Source organism: Theropithecus gelada, chromosome 7b (genome assembly GCF_003255815.1).
Source record: "Theropithecus gelada isolate Dixy chromosome 7b, Tgel_1.0, whole genome shotgun sequence".
Taxonomy (NCBI): Eukaryota; Metazoa; Chordata; class Mammalia; order Primates; family Cercopithecidae; genus Theropithecus; species Theropithecus gelada.
Genome location: NC_037675.1, coordinates 42,269,410 through 42,293,838, shown reverse-complemented (window position 1 = coordinate 42,293,838; position 24,429 = coordinate 42,269,410).

Below are 24,429 nucleotides of genomic sequence, written 5' to 3'. Positions count from 1 at the left end.
AGTTCAACTTTCAATAAAGTGTTATAATATGGAATAATTTCTTGAGGAAAATTTCTGTTAACTCTCCAATTAAAATTATGTAGATTTCATCTAAAATGTTTGCATTATAAATATACCTCAAGTTTTAATGGCAGTATAAAATAACATCTGTATAAACTATCTTATTTCTGAATGCTGCCAGTACCATATAATTGAATGCTTTCCTTTTTTTGCTTTGTCTGCCAGTATGCTCTAAATTTGTTGCTTAATTAAAGTAATTAATATGTTCTAGGTGATAGAAAAAAATCCCATTGAGTATGTGCGGGAGATAAATCATGAATAAACCAAAATAATTCACACATGAAAAGAAGGCTGTAAAATTCAGTAGATGGATGGTATGAGCAACAACATAATGCATTCTGTTTACATGATTTATGGCATTTGAAGGAAAATTAGTATTTTGCAAAGGTAATGATCGTGAAAAGGTTATACATTTTGTTTTTTCTCCTGCTTTTGAGACAATGATGAAGTGTTGCTCTTTTATTTTACCTAAAACACCAGATTTTAAAGTGTATTTATATTAGTCTACTACTAACTGTCCTGAGGCAAATGGTTAAGGAAAAGACCTATTCTTTTAATTACTCTCAAGCACAACTAATGATTGATTCATATTTTGTATACAGAGGATCTAAAACAAAATAAATTTAGTCTTAGTTATAAAGTCAAAACATCTTAAATAAAACAAAAGTTAATAGTTCATTTTGGAGAAGCAAAAACTATATGAAAATCATAGTGAATGTGCTATGATTCACCAAAGATGCTTATGGTAATATTATTGTAGTCTGATATTTTTCATTTTATTTATATATTTTTTTCTTTATTTAAACTGTATTTTATACAAAATAGTTTATTTTTGTTTGTTTTTTTGTTTTTGTTTTTGAGACGGAATCTCGCTCTGTCGCCCAGGCTAGAGTGCAGGGGTGCGATTTCGGCTCACTGCAAGCTCCACCTTCCGGGTTCACGCCATTCTCCTGCCTCAACCTCCCGAGTAGCTGGGACTACAGGCGCCCACCACCACACCCGGCTAACTTTTTGTATTCTTAGTAAAGGTAGGGTTTCACCATGTTAGCCAGAATGGTCTTGATCTCCTGACCTCGTGATCCACCTGCCTCGGCCTCCCAAAGTGCTGGGATTACAGGTGTGACCCACCATGCCAGGCCACAAAATAGGTTTAATAGTATCAGCAAAAAATTATTTTTATAAATTATAGAGTTTCTGCAACGAAAAACAAAAGATATAGAAAATAGAAATTCGTGTTTATTCAACTGTTTTTCATTTTCAGGTATATCATTATATAACAGTCATTTGAACTCATTTTCCTGTAGTTTTCCAAATGCAAGATGACATATGAGGTAAAAGCAGTAGGAGGAAGACATAAAACGAGAGTGGAAATATGTGGTACATCCTACATAGCCTACATCCCTATGCTAGTAGGTAGACAGCAATATACATAGTATTATATGTAGTAAGACCTGTGGATTATGTAATAAATATAGAAATACTCAAATCCGTGTTCTGCCATTTACTGAATGTACTGTTTTGTCTATGTCATAGCATTTCTCTAAGCTTAGTTTCCTCACCTCTAAATTATATATCATTTTAGATTCAGGGGGCAAATGTGCATATTTTTTATAATGTGTACTGATGGGAATTGGGCTTCTAGTCTACCTATTACCAAAGTGGTAAACGTTGTACTCAATAGGTAATTTTTCAACTCTGACGCTTCCCATCCCCATCACATCCCCAGTGAATGTGTATCGATTATTTAGCTCTCACTTATAATTGAAATCATGTAGTATTTCGTTTTACATTTCTGAATTAGTTCATTGAGGATAATGGCCTCCAGCTGCACCTATGTTGCTACAAAGGACATGATTTCATTCTTTATAATGGCTGTGAAATATCCCATGGTATATGTGTACCACATTTTCTTTATTGAATCAACCATTGATAGATCCTCAGGTTGGTTTTGTGACTTTGCTATTGTGAATAGTGTCACAGTATGAGTGCATCATTTTTATACAATTATTTATTTTCCTTTGGGTAGATAACCACTAGAGGGATTGCTGGGTTGAATGGTAGTTCTATTTTGGTTCATTGAGAAATCTCCATACTGTTTACCCTGGATGTTGAGCTCATCTATATTCCCACCAAAAGTGTATGATCATTCCCTGTTCTCTGCCTGCATACCATCATCTGTTGTTTTTTGACTTTTAATAATAGCCATTCTGACCAACGTAAGATGATATGTCATTGTGGATTTAATTTGCATTTCTCTAATGATTAGTTATATAAAGCATTTTTCCATAGGTTTATTGGGCACTTGTATTTCTTCTTTTTTTTTAAAATTATACTTTAAGTTCTAGGGTACATGTGCACAAAGTACAGGCTTGTTACATACGTATACATGTGCCATTTTGGTGTGCTGCACCCACTAACTAGTCATTTACATTAGGTATATCTCCTAATGCTATCCCTACCCCCACTCCCAACCCCACGACAGGCTCTGGTGTGTGATGTTCCCCTTCCAGTGTCCAAGTGTTCTCATTGTTCAGTTCCCACCCATGAGTGAGAACATGCAGTGTTTGGTTTTCTGTTCTTGCGATAGTTTGCTGAGAATGATGGTTTCTAGCTTCATCCATGTCCCTACAAAGGGCATGAGCTCATCCTTTTTTATGGCTGTATTCCATGGTGCATATGTGTCACATTTTCTTAATCCATTCTATCATTGATGGACATTTGGGTTGGTTCCAAGTCTTTGCTATTTGAATAGTGCCACAATAAACATACGTGTGCATGTGTCTTTATAGCAGCATGATTTATAATCCTTTGGGTATATACCCAGTAATGGGATGGCTGGGTCAAATGGTATTTCTAGTTTTAGATCCTTGAGGAAATGCCACACTGTCTTCCAAAAGGTTGAACTAGTGGAGTCCCACCTATTTCTCCACATCCTCTCCAGCACCTGTTTCCTGACTTTTTAATGATCACCATTCTAACTGGTGTGAGATGGTATCTCATTGTGGTTTTGATTGACATTTCTCTGATGGCCAGTGATGATGAGCTTTTTTTCATGTGTCTGTTGTCTGCATAAATGTCTTCTTTTGAGAAGTGTCTGTTCATATCCTTAGCCCACTTTTTGATGGGATTGTTTGTTTTTTTATTGTAAATTTGTTTGAGTTCTTTGTAGGTTCTGGATATTAGCCCTCTGTCAGGTGAGTAGATTGCAAAAATATTCTCCCATTCTGTAGGTTGCCTGTTCACTCTGATGGTAGTTTCTTTTGCTGTGCAGAAGCTCTTTAGTTTAATTAGATCCCATTTGTCAATTTTGGCTTTTGTTGCCATTGCTTTTGGTGTTTTAGACATGGAGTCATTGCCCATGCTTATGTCCTGAATGGTATTGCCTAGGTTTCCTTCTAGGGTTTTTATGGTTTTAGGTCTAACATTTAAGTCTCTAATTCATCTTGAATTAATTTTTGTATAAGGTGTAAGGAAGGGATCCAATTTCAGCTTTCTACATATGGCTAGCCAGTTTTCCCAGCACCATTTATTAAATAGGGAATCCTTTCCCCATTTCTTGTTTTTGTCAAGTTTGTCAAAGATCAGATGGTTGTAGATGTGTGGTATTATTTCTGAGGGCTCTGTTCTGTTCCATTGGTCTATATCTCTGTTTTGGTACCAGTACCATGCTGTGTTGGTTACTGTAGCCTTGTAGTATAGTTTGAAGTCAGGTAGCCTGATGCCTCCAGCTTTGTTCTTTTGGCTTAGGATTGTCTTGGCGATGTGGGCTCTTTTTTGGTTCCATATGAACTTTAAAATAGTTTTTTCCAATTCTGTGAAGAAAGTCATTGGTAGCTTGATGGGGATGGCATTGAATCTATAAATTACCTTGGGCAGTATGGCCATTTTCACGATATTGATTCTTCCTATCCATGAGCATGGAATGTTCCTCCAGTTGTTTATGTCCTCTTTTATTTCACTGAGCAGTGGTTTGTAGTTCTCCTTGAAGAGGTCCTTCACATCCCTTGTAAGTTGGATTCCTAGGTATTTTATTATTTTCGAAGAAATTGTGAATGGGAGTTCACTCCTGATTTGACTCTCTGCTTGTCTGTTATTGGTGTCTAACAATGCTAGTGATTTTTGCACATTGATTTTGTATACTGAGACTTTGCTGAAGTTGTTTATCAGCTTAATGAGATTTTGGGCTGAGACAGTGGGGTTTTCTAAATATACAATCATGCCATCTCCAAACAGGGACAAGTTGAATTCCTCTTTTCCTAATTGAATACCCTTTATTTCTTTCTCCTGCCTGATTGCCATTGTCAGAACTTCCAACACTATGTTGAATAGGAGTGGTGAGAGAGGGCATCCCTGTCTTGGGACAGTTGTGTTTCTTCTTTAAGGAATTTCTGTTCAGGTCTTTTGACCAGTTTATGTTGTTTTGTTTTCCTATTGAGTTGCTCTTAGTTTCTGGATATTAGTGCTTTGTCAGAGGCTGAAGTTGCAAATATTTCTCCCATTCCATAGGTTATCATTTACTCTGTGATAGTTTATTTTGCTGTGCAGAAGCTTTTTAATTTCCTCAAGTCCCATTTGCTTATTATTGTTTGTGTTGCATTTGTTTTGGGGCTCTTCATCATAAATTCTTTGCCCAGGTTAATGGTCAGAAGAGTTTTTCTAGATTTTCTTCAAGTATTTTTATAGTTTCAAGTGTTATATTTAATTTTTAATCCATGTTGAATTAATTTTTGTGTATAGTAAGAGATAGGGGTCTAGTTTCATTCTTCTGCATATGGTTACCCAATTTTCCCAGAATTACTTATTGAACAAGGGGTCTTTTTCCCCATTATTTAATGTTTGTACATTGTTGATGATCAGAAGTATGGTTGTAGGTATGTGGCTTTACATCTAGGTTCTTTATTCTGTACCATTGATCTATGTGTCTATTTTTGTGCAAGTACCATACTGTTTTAGTGACCATAGCCTTGTAGTATAATTTAAAGTCAGGTAATGTGATGCATGCAGATTTGTACTTTTTGTTTAAAATTGCATTTCTTATTTGGACTCTTTTTTGATTCTATATGAATTTTAGGTTTATGTTTTCTAATTGTGTAAAAAATGGCATTGGTAAATTGATAGGGATTGCACTGAATCTGTAGATTGCATTGGGCACTGCAGTCATTTCAACGATATTGATTCTTTCAATCCTTGAGCATGAGATTTAAACACACACACACGCACACATACACACACACACACACACACACACAGAGTGAGATCTCAATACCTCTCTGATAAACAAGCTAGGCTGTGAGAGTGGCTAACCTCTCATAAGTCGGCTACCGTTCTGAGATTGCTCCCTCATGAGTTGCAATGATGGCTATTAATCCATGGAGACTAAATGCTGTTAGTGGATCATGTACATCAAGAGTGAATCTCATTCAAACTAGGAGAAGATTCTAAACTGTCTGGCTTCACTGGATGGGTTCAGTTTACTTCTGGGAAGATAAAGACCTACAAAGAAAGTTGAATGTACAAGAAAAGTATTTGTCATTGTAGATGATATATACCCAAATGTTTCTTTGTTTACTACACTAATGGTACTAGGGGTGGAGGGAATTCAGAACAGACTTGGATATACGTGATAATGATGAGAATGCTTTTCTCCTGTAGTAGCCATTGAGAAGTACAGTAAGTTTATTTGAGTAAACACAAAGATTTACTAGGCAGAGTTACATTGTGAAAATATATTTCAAATTTAAATTTACTTTTTTCTCATGCTATTTTCTCATCACCTATCCAGAAAGGCATCAGGGCTTTTTGTCTGGTTTCAGGCAGCAATATATCTATTTCAAAAAAAAAAGAAGGTCAAAAATACAAAGAACCACTTTATCTCCTTAATTTATTTTGCAGAGATATGAAGTACATTTTAGGGGAAATCAATGGGAAGAGGGAAGGTAGGAACATAAGGAAAATGGATATTTCCTCTAGAATAAAATGGAAATGGATAACTGTGATTCCTCAAGTAGTCAGAATTTAGTCCCCATTCCCTACAAACACTGCAAGACTGGAAGCAAGATCTCAGAAAGGAAGGAGCTTAGTATGAAACCATATTATCTATTGACTTCCTCTCTCCCTATTTGGATGCCTTTTATGTATTTCTCTTGCTCACTGATTGTCCTGTCTAGGACTTCCAGTACTGTATTAAATAGGAGTGGTGAGATTGTGCATCCTTGTCTCATTCTGGTTCTCCAGGGGAATGCCTCCAGCTTTTGCCTATTTAGTATGATTTTGACTATTGGTTTGACATAGATGACTTTTATTATTTTGAAGTATGTTTCTTCAATAGCTACTTTGTTGATGGTTTTTAACATGAAAGGATGATGAATTTCTTGAAAGGCTTTTCTGTGTCTATTGAGATGAACATGTGGTTTTTTTTTTTTAGTTCTGTTTATGTGATGAATAACAGTTATTAATATTTATATATAGAACCAACCTTGCAACCCAGGGATAAAGCTACTTTATTATGGTAGATTAGGTTATTGATGTGCTGCTGAATTTGGTTTGCTAGTATTTTATTAAGGATTTTTGTATCCATGTTCATCACCACTATTGGCCTAAAGTTTTCATTGTGTCTCTGCCAGGTTTTGGTATCAAAACGATGCTGGACTCATAGAATGAGTTAGGGAGGAGTCCATCCTCCTCAATTTTTTGAAATGGTTTTAGCAGGATTGTAACGGTCTTTCTTTATATGACTGGTAGAATTTATCTGTGACTCCATCTAGTCCAGGGCTCTTCTTTTTCTGGTAGGTAGGCTTTTTATTACATAATTCTGAAACTAGCTGCTAGTCTGTTCAGTGTTTCAATTTCTTCCTGGTTCAGTCATGTAAAATTGATTGTTCATAGGAATTTATTCATTTATTCTAGGTTTTCCGGTTTACGTGCATGGAGGTGTTCATAACAGTCTCTGAAGGTTTCTGTCAAGTGGTTGGTAACGTCTCCTTTGTCATTTCTGACTGCGTTTCCTTAGATCTTCTCTCTTTCTTTTACTAGTCTAGCTAGCAGTCTGTCCATCACTTTAGCTCTGATTTTGGCTATTTTGTTGTTGTTCTATCTTTGGGTTTGATTTGCTCTTTTTTTTTTCTAATTCCTCTATGTGTGATGTGAGGTTGGTGGTTTATTTGATATCTTTTTAACCTTTTGATGTGGGTGTTTAGCACTATAAACTTTCCTCTTAACATTGTTGTAGCTGTGTCCCAGAGTTCCCAGTATGCTGTATCTTTAGATTTTCCCCCCAAAGATTTCTACATGTGATAAATAACTTCAGCAAAATTTCAGGATTAAAAATCAATGTACAAATGTCAGTAGCATCTCTGTAAACCAATAACATCCAAGTTGAGAGTCAAATCAAGAATGCAATCCCATTCATAACAGCCACATCCCAAAACAAAAATAGCTAAGAATACTGCTAACCTGGCAGGTTGAAGATCTCTACAATAAGACCTCCAAAACAATACTGTTGAAAATCAGAAATTACACAAACAAGTGGAAAAATACTCTCTGCTCATGGATAAGAAGAATCAATATTGTTAATGTGGCCATACTGCTCAAAGCAATTTACAGATTCAATGCAGTTACTATCAAAATACCAACAACATTTTCCACAGAAAAAGAAGAAAAAAAAAACTATTCTAAAATTTATATGGAATCAACTAAGAGCCTGTACAGCAAAGGCAGTCCTAATCTAAAAGAACAAGACTGGGGGCATCACACTACATAAATTCAAACTATACTACAAGGTTACGATAACCAAGACAGCATGGTACTGGTACAAAAACAGACACATAGACCAAAGGAACATGTTAAAGAACCCAGAAATAAAATCTCACACCTACATCCATCAGACCTTCTGTGAAATCAACAACAACAAAAAAGAAATCAGGAAGTACTCCCTTTTCAATAAAAGTGGCTGAGATAACTGGCTAGCTACATATATGGAAGATTAAAACTGGACCCCTTCCTTTCATTATATAAAAATCAACTGAAGATAAAGACTTAAATATAAAACCTAACACTATAAAAACCATAAAAGAATACCTAGGAAATACCATTCTGCACAGAGGCCCTGACCAAGATTTTATTATGAAGAATACAAAAACAATAGCAATGAAAACAAAAGTAGTCATGTGGGACCTAATTAAACAGCATCTTCACAGCAAAAGAAACTATCTACAGAGGAAACAGTTAATCTACAGAATGGGAGAAAATGTTTGCAAACAATGCAATCCATACATCCAATAAAAGTATAATATCCATAATCCATAAGAAACATAAATAAATTAAGAAACAAAAAAAAACCTATCAAAATTGGGCAAAGGACATGAACAAACACTTCTCTAAAGAAAGCAAATATATGGCCAATGATCATTTGAAAAAATGCTTAATACCACTAATTATTAGAGAAATGCAAATCAAAACCACAATAATATATCATTTCACACCAGTCAGAATGGCTATTATTAAAAAGTCAGAAAATAACAGATGTTGGCAATGTAATGAGTGATTATACATTGCTGGTAAGAATCTAACTTAGTTCAGCCACTGTGGAAAGTGATTTGGAGATTTCTCAAAGAATTTAAGATGCAACTATCATTTGACCCAGCAATCACATTACTGGTTGTATATCCAAAGGAATATGAACCATTCTACCATAAGAACAGATGCATGTGGATGTTCACTGCAGCACTTTTCACAATAGCAAAGACATGGAATAAACCTAAATTCCCATCAACAGTGGACTGGATAAAGCAAATGTGGTACATATACACCATGGAATACTACACAGCCATAAAAATAAACAAAATGATGTCCTTTTATGGCAACATGGATGGAGCTAGAGCTCATTGTGCTAAACAAATTAATGCAGGAACAGAAAACTGAATATTGCATGTTCTCACTTATATGTAGAGGCTGAACATTAAGTATACCTGGACACAAAGAAGAGAACAATAGACATTGGGATCTACTTGAAGGTGGAGGATGGGAGCAGGATGAACTTTGAAAAGCTGCCTCCTGAATATTGTGCTCATTACCTGTGTGATGAAATAATCTGTACACAAAATCCCTATGAAATGTAATTTATCCATGTAACAAACCTGCATATGAACTGAAAATGAAAATAAAAGGAAAAAAAACAAACAAAGGAAAAAGCTGGTGGTGTATCTAGATCAACTAGACTCTAAGGAGCGATTTGTGTTCTCAGTCTTGGCAGAGCTATTTATTAAGGGATGATACAAGTATGAACGATGAGACTCTAAGCTATATAAAGATGTAATACAATTTTAAAAACTTCTTCAATTTTTCATGCAAAACAAATCTAATTTTTTTCTATGACAGTAGATAATATGGTAAAGTCACAATGAAGACAGTTCTGTGGGGTTAGTCATCATATTTGTATTGATTTTATAGAACAATATCTGGACTCAAAATTTTATCAATTACAATATCTGCAAGCATATAAACTTAAAGAACACATACAAGGCGTATTTTAATTACATATTCTGATTGCATCTAGCTCTTCAGGTAGGATGAAAGTCCAAAGAGATGATATGTTATGAATAGCCTTCACAAGATTTTAGACATGAGTGGGACTTCATGTTGGCTTTTGGAATTTCTAGATGCCTAGAAACTGGTTTAACCTACTGCATGCAAAAATGATCAAAAACACTTAGTACTTGTCTTTCTGGTTTAGAATTTCTGATATTGATATGATAGAGATAGAAAAGAAATATAGGCTTAGGTGCAATGACTCATGCCTATAATCCCAGCATATTGGAAGGCCAAACTAGGAAGATCACTTGAGCCCAGGAGTTCAAGGCCTGCGTGGGCAAAATATGGAGACTCTCATCTCTACCAAAAAATAAAAATAAATGAAAAATTAACTGAACATGGTGCTGCATGCCTGTGGCTCCAGTTACTTTGGAGTCTGAGGTAGGAGGATTGCTTGGGCCTAGGAGGTCGAGGCTACAGTGAACCATGATCACATCACTGCACTCCAGCCTAGACAATGGTGCAAAACTCTGTCTCAGAAATAAAAATAAAATAAAAAAGAAATACAGTTTGATATGATCTATGTAATCTAGACTCATTAAAATGTTATCTGTTTATAGTGAGAATATTCAGGGAGCAACACCTAAGTTCAAGCACTAAGTGTGTCTGAGTAAAGTGATTTTGAAGTCAGCATTGTACTATTATTCACCACCCTGAGGTTGCCTCTGAAAACACTCTGGCCAAGTTTCCATGAAGAGGCATATTAAAAATCTAAAAGAGAAAGTAAACTAAAATAATCGATACACTAGAATTTTTGAAATACACTGGGAGGAGTTCTCTCTTCTTTGTTTAGGGCTTAAATGAAATACTGTTGATGGTTACTTGGAGAGATGTCACTTACCTTTCATCTTCATGATGACATAAGATAGAATGAGCAGCTAAAAAGAATTGAGTTAAGCATGGTCAATAAGAAAAAGGGAGTTTTTCCTCAATTATTAGACAACTAGGGTCCATTGCAGAAATGGAAATAAATGAAGCAATACGGCATGCAGTTTGGCACTAGTGTCTTCTGGAGAACTTAACTGCTTATATTAACTACAAGGAAAAATGTGAGTCATCTTCGAACGTTGGTAGGAGAAAGAAGATGCAACTGAGAAACAGTGTTCCTTGCTATGTGATATAGGGGATGTGATCTAATGTCTGTCCCATCTGTGAGTGTAAACTAAGAAGTTTGTGCATTATTTAAAAAATAATTTCCTAAGTATTCAAAGAACAGGTAAAAATTTCTATATAAGACATAATAAAGGCATTAAATTCATTTTCTTTTACAAAATACGATGGTAAGTGTCTTACAATAGAGGAATAATAATGAGAAGCAATTTCGATTGTTCTACCTTAAATAAATTTAGATTATAGCAGAAAACTGAAAATGAAGAAGTTAGAAAATATCAATGACTTTTAATATCTGCAATAAGCATAATTCACAGAACTATCGGTGAAGAAAATAAGAAATTATCACCATCTATCTGACTATCTGTAACTTAAATTAGCCATCTCTAAATGTATTCAGTGTGTAACAGCTGTCTGCAAATGCCATTGAAGCCACTGACAATAGTTTGAGCTCAAAATGTACTGCAATGGTTAATTTCATGGGTCAATTTGATGGAGCGACCATGCTTATGTATTTGGTCAGGTGTTATTCTGGATGTATCTGTGAGTGATTTTGGATGAACTTACCATTTAAATTGGTGGTTTTTGAGTAAATCAGACTGTCTTTCATAATGTAGATAGAGATCACCTAATCAGTTGAAGGCCTGAAAAGAAAAAAACACTGACCTCCTTTGAACAAGATGGAATTCTGACAGCAGAGAGCCTTCGGTCTTCAACTGCAATACCAATGCTACCTTGATTCTCTGGCCTGCCATCCACCTCTGCTGAATTTGGACTTGCCAGCTCTGTAATGACATGAGCCAATTATTTAAAATAAATTTCTCTCTGTTAGTGTACATAATCTATTGATTCTGTTTCTCTCGCTCCTTTTTTGAGACAAGGTCTTACTCTGTCACCCAATCTAGAGTGCAGTGGTGCAGTCAATGCTCACTGCAGTCTCAACCTCCCAGACTCAAGCAATCCTCCTGTCTAACTAGGACCACAGAAACAAACCACCACTCCTGGCTATTTTTTTATATATTTTGTAGAGATGAGGTCTCACTATGTTTCCCAAGCTGTTCTCAAACTCATGGTTTCAAATGATCTTCCTGCCTCAGCTTCCCAAAGCGCTGGAATTACAGGTGTGAGCCACTGTGTCCAACTAGTTCTGTTTCTCTTGAAAACTATAATACACGTATTACACATGTCATAGTTCTATAACATTGTATATTTTACTGTGTAAACCAATCCTCCATCCCCACTATTATCTCTGGTAGAGGTCAAGGTCTCATTGGGTATTTGACTTATGCTGTATCTTTTATCATATTCTGATGAGATATTAGTGTGTTTTTTAGTTTATTTTACTTAAAGCATGTGGATAGGAATGAATAGAGATTAACTAGGCATAGGAATCAGGAGAGGACAGGAATTAAAATATGTCAGAGTAAAGAACAGTCATGATACATACCATTTCCAGAACTGAAAATCTTCCTCTAGTGTATGAACTTTCCCAAATACTGTTGAAAAGGTTTTTCCTTGACCTTAATTGGTCTTAAACTGCTGTCTAATTCCTAAAACTTAACTCCTTTGGAGCTTTTGTGTCAATTTAAAATTCTATTCTAAGGCTTGGCCACTTTTCTTTCTTTGTATTTGCCAAATACAAACAGCAGCAACAACAACAAAAGTTCAGTGAAGAAACAAGTCAGGAAGCCACACAGCAAAAATTGTGGAGTGGGCATCTCAAAGCGCCTGTTCCTTGATATATCTAGGAAAATTCAAGCAGAGACTGTCAACAATAACTTTTTAAGAACTCTGAGAAATAGTCATATGTTTACATCACTCAAACAAGTGTTAAATCATGGAAAGAGGAACTTAACATCAATAGGAAAACATTGAGTCATTTTTAATTGTTCTTATCCCACCTATACCTCATTTAGCCATAGTTTCAAAGATGGTAGCATGGAATTCCCCATGTGGGATCCTAACTCTTTTTTCTAGTAAACTAGAATAGACCTAATTTTTAAAGGATTGTGTTTTTCTGTTATAAACAGCTTAGAGGTTACCTGAAGAACTGACACAATGCACTTTTTTTTTCACCTACTCAGAACGCTCTCAAAGTAGGTAAGTACGTAACATATCTGAAAATATTATAGGGTGAATGAAAAGTCTGCAGCCACCTGGGAAAAATACAGTTGGAATATACAATAGCATTCCAAAACACTAAGAGGAAACTGAAGAAATAACAAAAGTGCCTATATATACCAAGGAATCTAAAGATCCACATGAATACTTGGGCAGGACGTGTAGTTTAAAAAGTCCTGAGAAATCTAAACTTCTTTTCTCTGGCTGACGTGTAGTCACAGTACAAGCAGGAAATGGAGGCTAAGGCTGAGTTGTAAACTGCATGGCTAAGTGTTGAAGATGTGCCTCAGTGCAGGGCTAATCTGCAAAGACTGGGAGAGGTGTTATTTGTTGTTGTTTGTTTGTTTGTTCATTTCTTCCTCCGCACTTCCCTACAGACATTCAAGAAAAATTTTAGTCAAAATACTAGTTGAAGGCCAAGTGTGGTGGCTTATGACTGTAATCACAGCATTTTGGGAGGCTGAGGTGGGCAGATCACTTGAGGCCAGCAGTTCAAGACCAATCTGGCCAACATTGCAAAACCCTATCTCTACAAAAATTATAGAAATTAACCAGGTGTGGTGGCACATGCCTATAATCCCAACTACTCAGGAGACTGAATTGTTTTAACCCAGGAGTCAGAGATCACACCAATGCACTCCAGCCTGTGTTGCAGAGTGAGACTCTATCTCAAAAACAACAACAAGGAAAAAAAGAAGCAGTAGTTTAACACAGACATTTCAGAGATCACACATAAAAAAATCAATACACACTTTAAAAATAGATTTTAAAAGTCACCAGACAACCTATAAAAAGTTAAAGAAGAAGACAAACCTGTGGATATATAAAAGTTTTAAGATTTATCAAAGTATAATATTAAAAAGGTCCAAAACATGATGCATTTAAAAAAATGAAAAAGGATGGCCTATTAACAGAAGAAATTAACAAAATCTTTTCTCCAAGGAAGTATAAACTTTGGTCTTAATATAAAAAGAGTTTAAATCAACTGACTTAAATGTATTGAAAATCTTAAGCATGTTCAAATAGCTACGGAAAACCAGGAGAATGAGGCATGAACAAACAGAGAATTCTGGAGCTGCCATTTATAGTAACTGAAACAAATACCTCAGTAGAGTGGTTCAATAGCAGTTTTGAGAAGATTGAAGAGAGAATTAGTAAAGTTAAAGTTAAGTGAATTAAAACTATCCAGTCCAAGAATCAGTATGAAAAATAATACTATGAAGAATAATGAACCAAGCCTAGGAAACCTATGGAACACTATCAATAATCCTGACATACACATAAGGCTAATTCCAAAAGAGGAGATAGAAATAAGCGAGGAAATATTTCTTAAAATGTCTGCAAACTTCCCAAATTTGATTTTTAAAAAATTCACAAATATATGTATGTATTTAAGAATCTCAACAAATTCCATGAAGGATAAATTTCATGGAATTCATAATCAGACACTCTATTTACTTATAAATAAATCAAAATGTCAAAAACCAAGGGCAAACAATGAATCTTAAAAGCAAGGAAAAAGTGTATCATCAGATACTAGGGATTTTTTATAAGATCATCCACAGTTTCTTATAAGAAACTATGAAAGTCAGAAGGCAGTAAGATGGAAAGTATGAAGAAAACTTTGAAAGTATGAAGAAAAGAAAGAATTAAAATTTTAAAATTTGAAGATCTCTTAACCAAAATTTCTATGTCAAGAAACATTATTCTTTATATATAAAGGGAAATTTAAGAAGCATTCTAATAGACATAAGCTGAAGAGATTTATTTCTGTGAGACCTACCCTACAACAAATGTTAATGGGATTCCCTTGGGCCAAACTGAAAGGCAATAGAGGGTAACAGGAAAGCATATGAAAAAAATAAACAAGAAAGATGAGCAATCTTAGGGTAAGAAAAACTTCAACGACTTGCCTCAAAACTAACTACAAGGAGCAGCACAAAATTAATTGAGTGAGAATGTGGAATCGTTTATACACCAGGACACTCTCAAAACAATAAAGAAATCTGCTGACATTTAGTGGAGTCTTACAGCTGATGTGACACCAACAGAGGTATACAGCTTAACAAAGAGATCAAGGTTAAGAGAGTGTAAAAGGAAACCATGCTAACACTACTGTTATTCAAGGGTCACTTTGTGCATGCCCAAGGCACCATTCTATGAAGAAAATCACAGACTTCACAATAGAAGGAACAGAATTAACTAAAATAGCGTGTTCCAGTTACTAATCAAATATAGAACCAAATAACATGACCAGACTAAAGAACTCAGTATCCTGCATTGCTATAATAAAATATCTTGTTACTGACTTTCAAAAAAAAAAAAATTATGAGACATAAAAAAAGTGACCATTCAGAGGAAAGACTGTAAGCAACCAAATCTGTCTGTGAGAGGGCTCAGATGTTAAACTAAGTAAAGACTCAAAAGCAATTACTCTAAATATATTGAAGAATAAAAGAAAACTAGGCTTAATAAGTGAAAAAGGTTGGAAATTAACATATACTTGATGGGAGAACCAGAAGGAGAGAAGGGGAAAAAAGTAACAAAAGATATTCAAAGAAATAATGATGAAAACTTAAAAAAGCTGTGAAAAATATTATTCTACATACCCCAAAAAGGTCAACAAATTCCAAGTAGGATAAAGGCAAGGGGTTCCCCAACCAGACACACTACAGTAAAATTTGAAACAAATTTGAAAAAAAAAAAAAAGATACAGGGAAATTCTAAAAAGCAACAAGAAAAAATAATCATCACATTTAAGGGAACCCCAGTAAGATTAATATTTGGTTTATCTTCAGAAATAATGGGACTCATATTAGTGTGAGTTGACATAATAAATGTGCTGAAAGTAAAATGTTATAAATTATAAATCCTCTATCCAAATGGAAGAAAATATTTTCAAATCATAAATCTGATGAGGAATGTGTATGTAGAAGAGATAAGTACATTTATAACTCAAAAATAAAAGACAGTCAATTACAAATAGGCAAAGAACTTGAAGGCAGATTTATCCAAAGAAGTTAAACAAATAACCAAAGCACCTGCTAAGATGCTCAACATAATTAATCACCATGAGAATGCAATTCAAGCCACAATGAGATATTGTGTTACACCTTCTAGAATAACTATAAGCAAAAAGACGTATCTTAACAAGTGTTGGTAAGGATGTAAAACAGTGAAATCTTCATATATCACTGGTTGAAATGAAATCATTGCAGTCACTTTGTAAAATAGTTTGGAAGTACCTCAAAGTTAAAGTACTTACCATAAGATCCAACAATTTCAGTCCCAGACGTATATCTCACCCACCCAAAAAATGTCCACACAGAAACTTATACACAAATATTTATAATAGCATTATTCATACTAGCCAGAAAATGGAAATAAATATCCACCAACATATGAATGGATAAATACAATGTTGTATAATAATTGTGATGGTTAATTTTCTGTCAACTTGACTGGGCCATGGGGTGCTTACATAACTGGTTAAACATTATTTCTGCATATATCTGTGAGTGCATTTCTGGAAGAAGTAAACATTTGAATTGATCAACTGAGTAAATCATGTAGTCCTCCCCAGTATGGATGAGCATTATTTAATCAATTGAAGCCATGATTACAATAAAAAGGTAAATAAAGAAGGTTGGATTAACTCTGCCTGACTACTTGAGCTGAAACATCAGTCTTCTCCTACCTTAAGTGCTCATGGTTCTCAGGAGTTCAGACCTAGACTGGTATCTACAGTTTTGGCTCTCCAGCTTTTAAGCCATCAATCTACACTACTGGCTTTTCTGGATCTCCAATTTGTAGAAGGCACATCATGGGACTTCTCAGTCCCCATAGTCATGTGAGCCAATACCTTATAATAAATCTGTTTATACACATGAAAAAAGTTCAACATCACTGATCATTACAGCAATGCAAATAAAAATCGCAATGAGATATCATCTCAAACCAATCAGAATGGTGATTACTACAAAATCAAGAAACAACAGATGCTGATGAGGCTGTGGAGAGACAGGAATGCTTTTACACTGTTTGTGGGAATGTAAATTAGTTCAACAATTGTGGAAGACATTGTAGTGATTCCTCAAAGATGAGAACTGGAAATACTATTTGAACTAGCAATCCCATAACTGAGTGTATACCCAAAGGAATATAAATCATTCTATTATAAAGATACATACATGTGTATGTTCATTGTAGCACTATTCACAATAGCCAAACACAGAATCAATCCAAATGACCATCATAAAGAAAATGTGGTACATATACAGCATGGAATACTATGCAGCCATAAAAAGGAAGGATATTATGTCTTTTTAAGGGACATGGATGAAACAGGAAGCCATGATCCTCAGCAAACCAATACGGGAACAGAAAACCAAACACCGCATGTTCTCACTTATAAGTGGGAGCTGAACAATGAGAACACATAGACACAGGGAGGGAAACAACACATGCTAGGGCCAGTCAGGGGAGAGCAGACGGGGGAGAGCATCAGGAAAAAGAGCTAATGCATGCCAGGCTTACTACTTAGATGATGGGTTGATAGGTGCAGCAAACCACCATGGCACATGTTTACCTACATAATAAAGCCTGCACATCCTGCACATGTACCTCGGAACTTAAAATAAAATAAAACATAGTTTTTAATTCAAAGCAATTTAAAAAATCTGTTTATATATTCATTTATCATATTGGTTCTGCTTTTCTTGAGAACAATGAATAATATACCCTTACAATAGAATATTATTTACATATTGAATAAAACAAAAATGAAAATGAATAAAGTACTGGTACATGATACAATATAAACTTTAGATACATTATGCGGGGTGAATTAAGCCAGTCACAAGAAGACCACATATTGTATGATTGCATTAATATAAAATATCAGAAAAAAGCAAATCTATACAGATGGAAAGTAGATTTGTCTCTATTCTCAACAAACACTGTTCTAAAGGAGATATAAAGCTGTAAAACAGTATATGACAAGGTGTCAATGCCGTTAGTCATCAGTGGATTGCAAATTAAAACCACAGTGAGATAACACTACACACTTTTTGCAATGGTTACAATAATGAAAATTCCAAATGCTAGTAAGAATGGGGAGTTATAAAGACATGTACGATACTGGGAAGAAAAAGAAGTTTGATTGGATTTACAGTTACACATGGCTGAGGAGGTCTCAGAATCATGATGGGAGGTGAAAGGCACTTATTATATGGTGGTGCCAAGAGAAAATTAGGAAGAAGCAAAGCAGAAACCCCTGATAAACCCATCAGATCTCATGAGACTTATTCACTATCAGGAGGATAGCATGGGAAAGACCAGTCCCCATGATTCAATTACCTTCCCCAGGGACCCTCCCACAACATGTGGGAATTCTGGGAAATACGATTCAAGTTGAGATTTGGTGGGGACACAGCCAAACCATATCATTCCACCCCGGCCCCTCCAAATCTCACATGCTTACATTTCAAAACCAGCCATGCCTTCCCAATAGTCCCCAAAATCTTAACTCACTTCAACATTAACCCAAAAGTCCACAGTCCAAAGTCTCATCTGAGACAAGGCAAGTTCCTTCTGCCTATGAGCCTGTAAAATCGAAAGCAAGCTAGTGATTGCCTAGATACAATGGGGTACAGGTATTGGATAAATACAGCCATTTCAAATGGGAGAAATTGGCCAAAACAAAGAGGTTACAGGGCTCATGCAAATCCTAAATCCAGCAGTGCAGTCAAACTTTAAAGTTCCAAAATGATATCCTTTCCCTCCCTCCCTCCCTCCCTCCCTCCCTTCCTCTCTCTTTCTCTCTTTCTTTCTTTCTTTCTTTCTTTCTTTCTTTCTTTCTTTCTTTCTTTCTTTCTTTCTTTCTTTCTTTCTTTCTTTCTTTCTTTCTTTCTTTCCTTCTCTCTTTCTTTCTTTCTCTCTTTCTTTCTTTTTCTTTCTCTCTCTCTCTTTTCCCATTTTAGATAAATCAGGTGCTTGTCCATAGATTGGCTTGCATCTAGCAGTAAAAGTTAAGATTGAACAATTCAAGAAAATTATTAGGAACTAATTTTACATGCTCTTTTTAAATAGATTTTGGTTGTATATACAGTTTTATATTTTAGGGATTTTTATTTAAATTGTAAATTTTTTGTACTGCCTTTTCTTTCAAAGAACAACAATGAGGACTATGAAAATAATGTAAAAATGTGTAAGATGATGCAACTATCACAGATAAATTTATGACATATTGCTAAGTTATTGTGCACATCTAGTTACCATGTAATTGTTTAAGAAATTATTTGAATTTCATCCATCAAATAAATTTGACATTCAAAGTTAACAATTATAAAAGTAATTAATATATTCGACTTACTCACTTTGGTTAGTTCAAATATTTTTCTCATAATTGTCATAATCACTATATTTTACCTTTTTCCTTTTCTTATGTAATGCATTATGCAACTTAGTGTGAGCTGATTAACATATACATAGTTCATTTATTAGAGTATGTTACATGGACTTCTAGGAATGATTTCTTTCCAAATGATGTAAAAAGAAATAAAATATTTTAGATTTTTCCACAAAAACAGTAAAGAATTGTAATTGAAAAAATAAAGGAGTCTAAGTATTACTTTCAATGTATAAATAACCTCACTCCATTTCCTTTCTTTTAGATCAGCCCCTTTTCACTTTCCTATTCATCCATAGGGACAATATAAGGCCTCCGTTGTGATTTAAGACAAGTGTCTATGATTTGAGCACATTACTGCTTAGGTACTTTTTCAGCATTTATTTTCATTTTATATGTTTATGCATTTTTATGATAATTTTACCTTTTTGGATGACATTTTTTGTCTTCCATCACGTGAGCAGGGCTTGTTAGTTACAAACAACAGAAACTGATTCTGGTTGATTTAAGCAAGGGGCAATTTATTAAAGGGTGTAAGAAGCTCATAGAATTTCCAGATGTCTGGAGAATTAGGCTAAACTAAGTATGCAAGTGCTGAAAAAGTTGAGACTCTAATATCACAAAAACAAACAAAAAACGCACCAGATTTTCATCACAACAGTTTTGTAAGGACAATGCCCCTACAAAGCACTGCACAATAGACACCAGGACTATCTTCAGAAACTAGATGTCGTTGCTACTACTATGATCTCAAAAATAAATTACCTGCTCTCGTCTCCTTTACATCAATAACTCCTCACGGATGCCTCAACTCTTAACTTTTTATAGGACGTGCAAAGTCTAGGTAGCATGTGAGGAGTGGGGAGGCGGGAAGAACATTGGACGTTTATGATGTATGAAGGAAGTGATTATCTGGCACTGTTAACCTCAAATCTGAGCGTTGTACTGTTTCCCACTATATTCTTAACAAGGAGACATCTCTACAGATAAAAAGAGTCTTTAAATACTGGACAGCTAAACAAAATATGTCACTTTTACCACTTTGGTGCCCAGCATCCCACAGTGCCCTCATTTCCAAATTTACACTTTTGCAGTAAGTTATTTGGGCTCTCCTAATAAAGTATTACCTTAGAATGTAAGAACCTCCTTCTGAAGGAAAATAACTAATAGTTCTACCAGCTATTTTAAACAGGTTTAGGTCAACGAATCTCAAGTAGAATAAACACAAAGTGAACTGTAACTATACATATCATAGAGAAAATGCTGAAAGCCAAAGTTAAAAATAAAACATATTTTTTTAAATTTAAGGTTTTATTCGGAATTGACAAAACCTGGAAACAACCAATATGTCCTTCAGTAGGTGAATGGATAAACTTTGGTACATCCAGACTATAGAATTTATTCAGCACTCAAAAGAAGTGAGCTATCAAGCTATGTAAACACATGGATAAAAGTTAAATAAAGATTGCTAAGTAAAATATGCAAAACTGAAAAGGCTCATACTGTATAATTCCAGCTACATGACATTCTAGAGAAAACAAAACTATGCAGACAGTAAAATGATCAGTAGTTGCCAGAGTTTAGAAGAGGGGGAGGGATTAATTGGCTGAGCACAGGGATTTTGGGCAAAATAAACCTATTCTGTATGATCCTGTAATGATGGATACATGTCATTATACATTGTCCAAACCCATAGAATGTATAACACCAAGAGTGAACCCTAGTGCAAACTATGCATTGTGGGTGTCAATGCTGGTTCACCAACTGTAACAAGTGTACCACTCTGTTGTGGGATTTTGATAGTGGGGGAAGCTGTGAGTGTGAGTGGTGGGTATTTGAGAACTCTATGTACTTTCTTCTCAATTTTTCTCTGACTCGAAAACTGCTCTAAAAAAATGTGTGTGTGTACGTCTGTGTGTACCTCTGTGTGTGTGCGTGTGTGTGTGTGTGTCCTCCAGGTTGCTGCTCTGCTTTAATCTGTATCTTTTCGCCTTTATTTTGTTGTTAGTATGACCTCTATTTTTGTAATATTTTCATTTGTTTCCTCCTCTTCTCTCTTGCTCACGGCCAACCCATTTTTAATCATCTTTTGTTGTTTTCTTATTTTTTCCTTGATCTTTTTGTTTCTGTCATAGGTTCCTGATTCATAGAACCTATGTATACCACCCATTTATTTGCATCTGTGGAGGAATGCATGGTACGATTACCTTCTGTTCCACTGCAACATTATTCTGCTGTGTGCTCTTCATTTGCCTTTTTGTTGACCATGTATTTTTTTTCTTGTAGTACTTCTGAGAAAATCTTGAAAACATTAAGAGGTAACTGGTAATAATAGAATTATCTTCTTTTTCAAAGCAATACCATGTGTTGCTAGAAGTCCTTCCCTTAGTGTTATCTGTATTTCCACTATTTTCAACTCAAACTAGCAAAATCTTCCAAATTTTAATCACTGTCTTGTTGAAATACTTTTATGCAGTTACTCCTGGTGGTAATATTTATATTAATTACGGATTTTAGTTTTAACCAAACAGAAGGTGAATCTGCCAAATAAAGCAGAAAGATAATTTATTTAGGAAAAAAATGAAGCTGAAAATGTCTCAAGCAAGGTAAAAAAAAAGAATTTCAATTTTTGAAAGCGTTTCAACTAATAAAGGATCAGAGATCAAATTTCAATCAAAATCTTATCACAGAAGATGTAGGCTAAATAAAATACTATCCTGTTTACTGCTGCTAGAGCTAGCACCATGCACACCCTGTCACTGACATAGGTGGGCCAGTTGGTAAAACTTCCCCTGGGAATAGTATGCTACTGCTATTACTGCTGTCTCCCAAACTTGGTCTGCCATGTGCCTGTTCCTTTAATTCACGAGACTGTATAATATAATTTGTTAATAGCATTCAGTGCTAAGAAAGTGTTACACATTCATGCAATCAGGAGTCTGCTAAATTGCAGATAGACAAACACATACATACAGAGAGGGCTTATAGCTTCAATACTAAAATTTCAGCCTTGGATCAAGACTAAACATGTAAACAAACAAATGAACAAACCTACTGGCCCAGATATCAAAAACAGTTGTTTGTTTGGTGAGTACAAACTTCTTAACTGATTAGAGCCCAAAATGGACAGAGAAACAAACAGGGAAACACTTACAAACCAGATTATCTCTTTTCTCTCATACAACAGAGAATACATACCTATAAGCTATTAATCAATTTTCAGAGATCATCAAATAGTAACATGTAAAATGAAATTACCAGTTACTTCTGTCTGCAGTACTTGGCTATAAACATGCCAGTTCTAAAAACAAAAATGCAAAATCAGTAGGGAAAAAACAGAATTAGGAAAACAGAGTCAGCAAACTTCTCTTGATTCTTTGGATTCTCCTCTGGGACCCAAGGAAAGACTCATCTGGACTTAAACTATTTATAAGGTGCACATTTTTAATAATACATTTGACCTGGTTCTGTTAGGTGAATCCATTGAGTATTGCAGCAGGAAGCCTCCAAAACTGCTCAAAGATAATGTTAATAAAAATGCAAAATCATGATTCTCATAAGGATATACAAATGAATATATTTTATATATTTTCTTTAACCAAAATGAGGGAACCAGGCAAATATTTTAACAGATTCAAGTTAGAATTTAAAAAGACACACTTTTGTAACTGGAATATTAAAATAAATGTAAAAATAAAGACAGATTCTTCCACAGTGGGGGAAATCAGTCTTTTGATTCTCTACCAGACAAGGCAGAATTTACATAGAAAATAACGGTGAAACCTTGTCTCTACTAAAAATACAAAAAGTTAGCCGGACGTGGTGGTGGGCGCCTGTAGTCCCAGCTGGTCAGGAGGCTGAGGCAGGAGAATGGTGTGAATCCGGGAGGCGGAGCTTGCAGTGAGCCAAGATCACCCCTCTGCACTCCAGCTTGAGTGACAGAGTGAGACTCTGTCTCAATAATAATAATAATAATAATAATAATAATAAAGGAAGAAGAAAAGAAAATAATTTGTTTATAAGTAACAAATGTTTTGCTTCACTGTCAGATATCCATAATTTATGGAGTTCTAAAATAGCTCCAATAAAATTAGTTATATAACAAGGAGTTAGACACACTATAGACAACTTACAGTTTTACACTAAAACAAGCATTTTTTTCTACAAGTGAATTCCTTGTAAAACATATGGTGATATTACAATGCTATATTTTCCTATTTCTCTATCTTTTGGTGATTATAGTTCTTATTCCATAGAAATACATCTTTCTGTTAGCATTTCTTGAAGTGTAATTTTTCAAAAGCACAAGTTTACATCCAACAAATAAATGAGAACAACTTGACAGATTCACCTCTATTTCAGTATGTTTAAATGCATTTAAATTAAATATATATTTTCATTATGAGCGTTCCATATTACATGTAAGCTGAACTAAATTGTCTAATATACTTTAACTTTCTAAAACCCTGTAAGCAAATATTTCTGTAGGAACCACATCAAGAGCCATATTTTTACAGCAACCAAAGCTATCAAAACTGAACAGCTTAATGAGTATTCTAAGTTTATAAAATAATTAAACATAAAAGATTTCTTCATTTTTGTGTGCCTTTAAAACACCAGAAAAAGTCAAAATGGAAAATCAGATAAAATACAAAAATGATATACTAATTATATGCTAGTTTAAATGTGATAGTGTTTTTTTCATTAGGATAATTTTCATCAAGATAACAAATTATTATTTTATAACTTGGGATTTATACAAATTTGCTCAACATGTAACCCAGATGCTTGACTTCTAAGAGCACTTTCAAAAATTATTGTTATGCATTTGATCATTAGAATGAAAATATAATTTACGTGTTTAAGTCTAAAGACACTATATTAATAGATGTATATTTTATTGTTTCAGATTAATGTAGTTATATTAAGTGCTAAATTGAATTATAATGCTAGCTGAGTTTTAGCATAGTGAATTACTATTTTTTCTAAATGTATTATTTTATAATGGCATCTGGCAGAGAAACTCTATGAAGTGTTAACAGAAATAACAGTCTCATCTATCTAAAAAAACCCCAAAAAACTGAAGGGTATAATTTACCATGTAAAGAGACTGGCCTTTAACTTCTCTTTTTGAATCATTA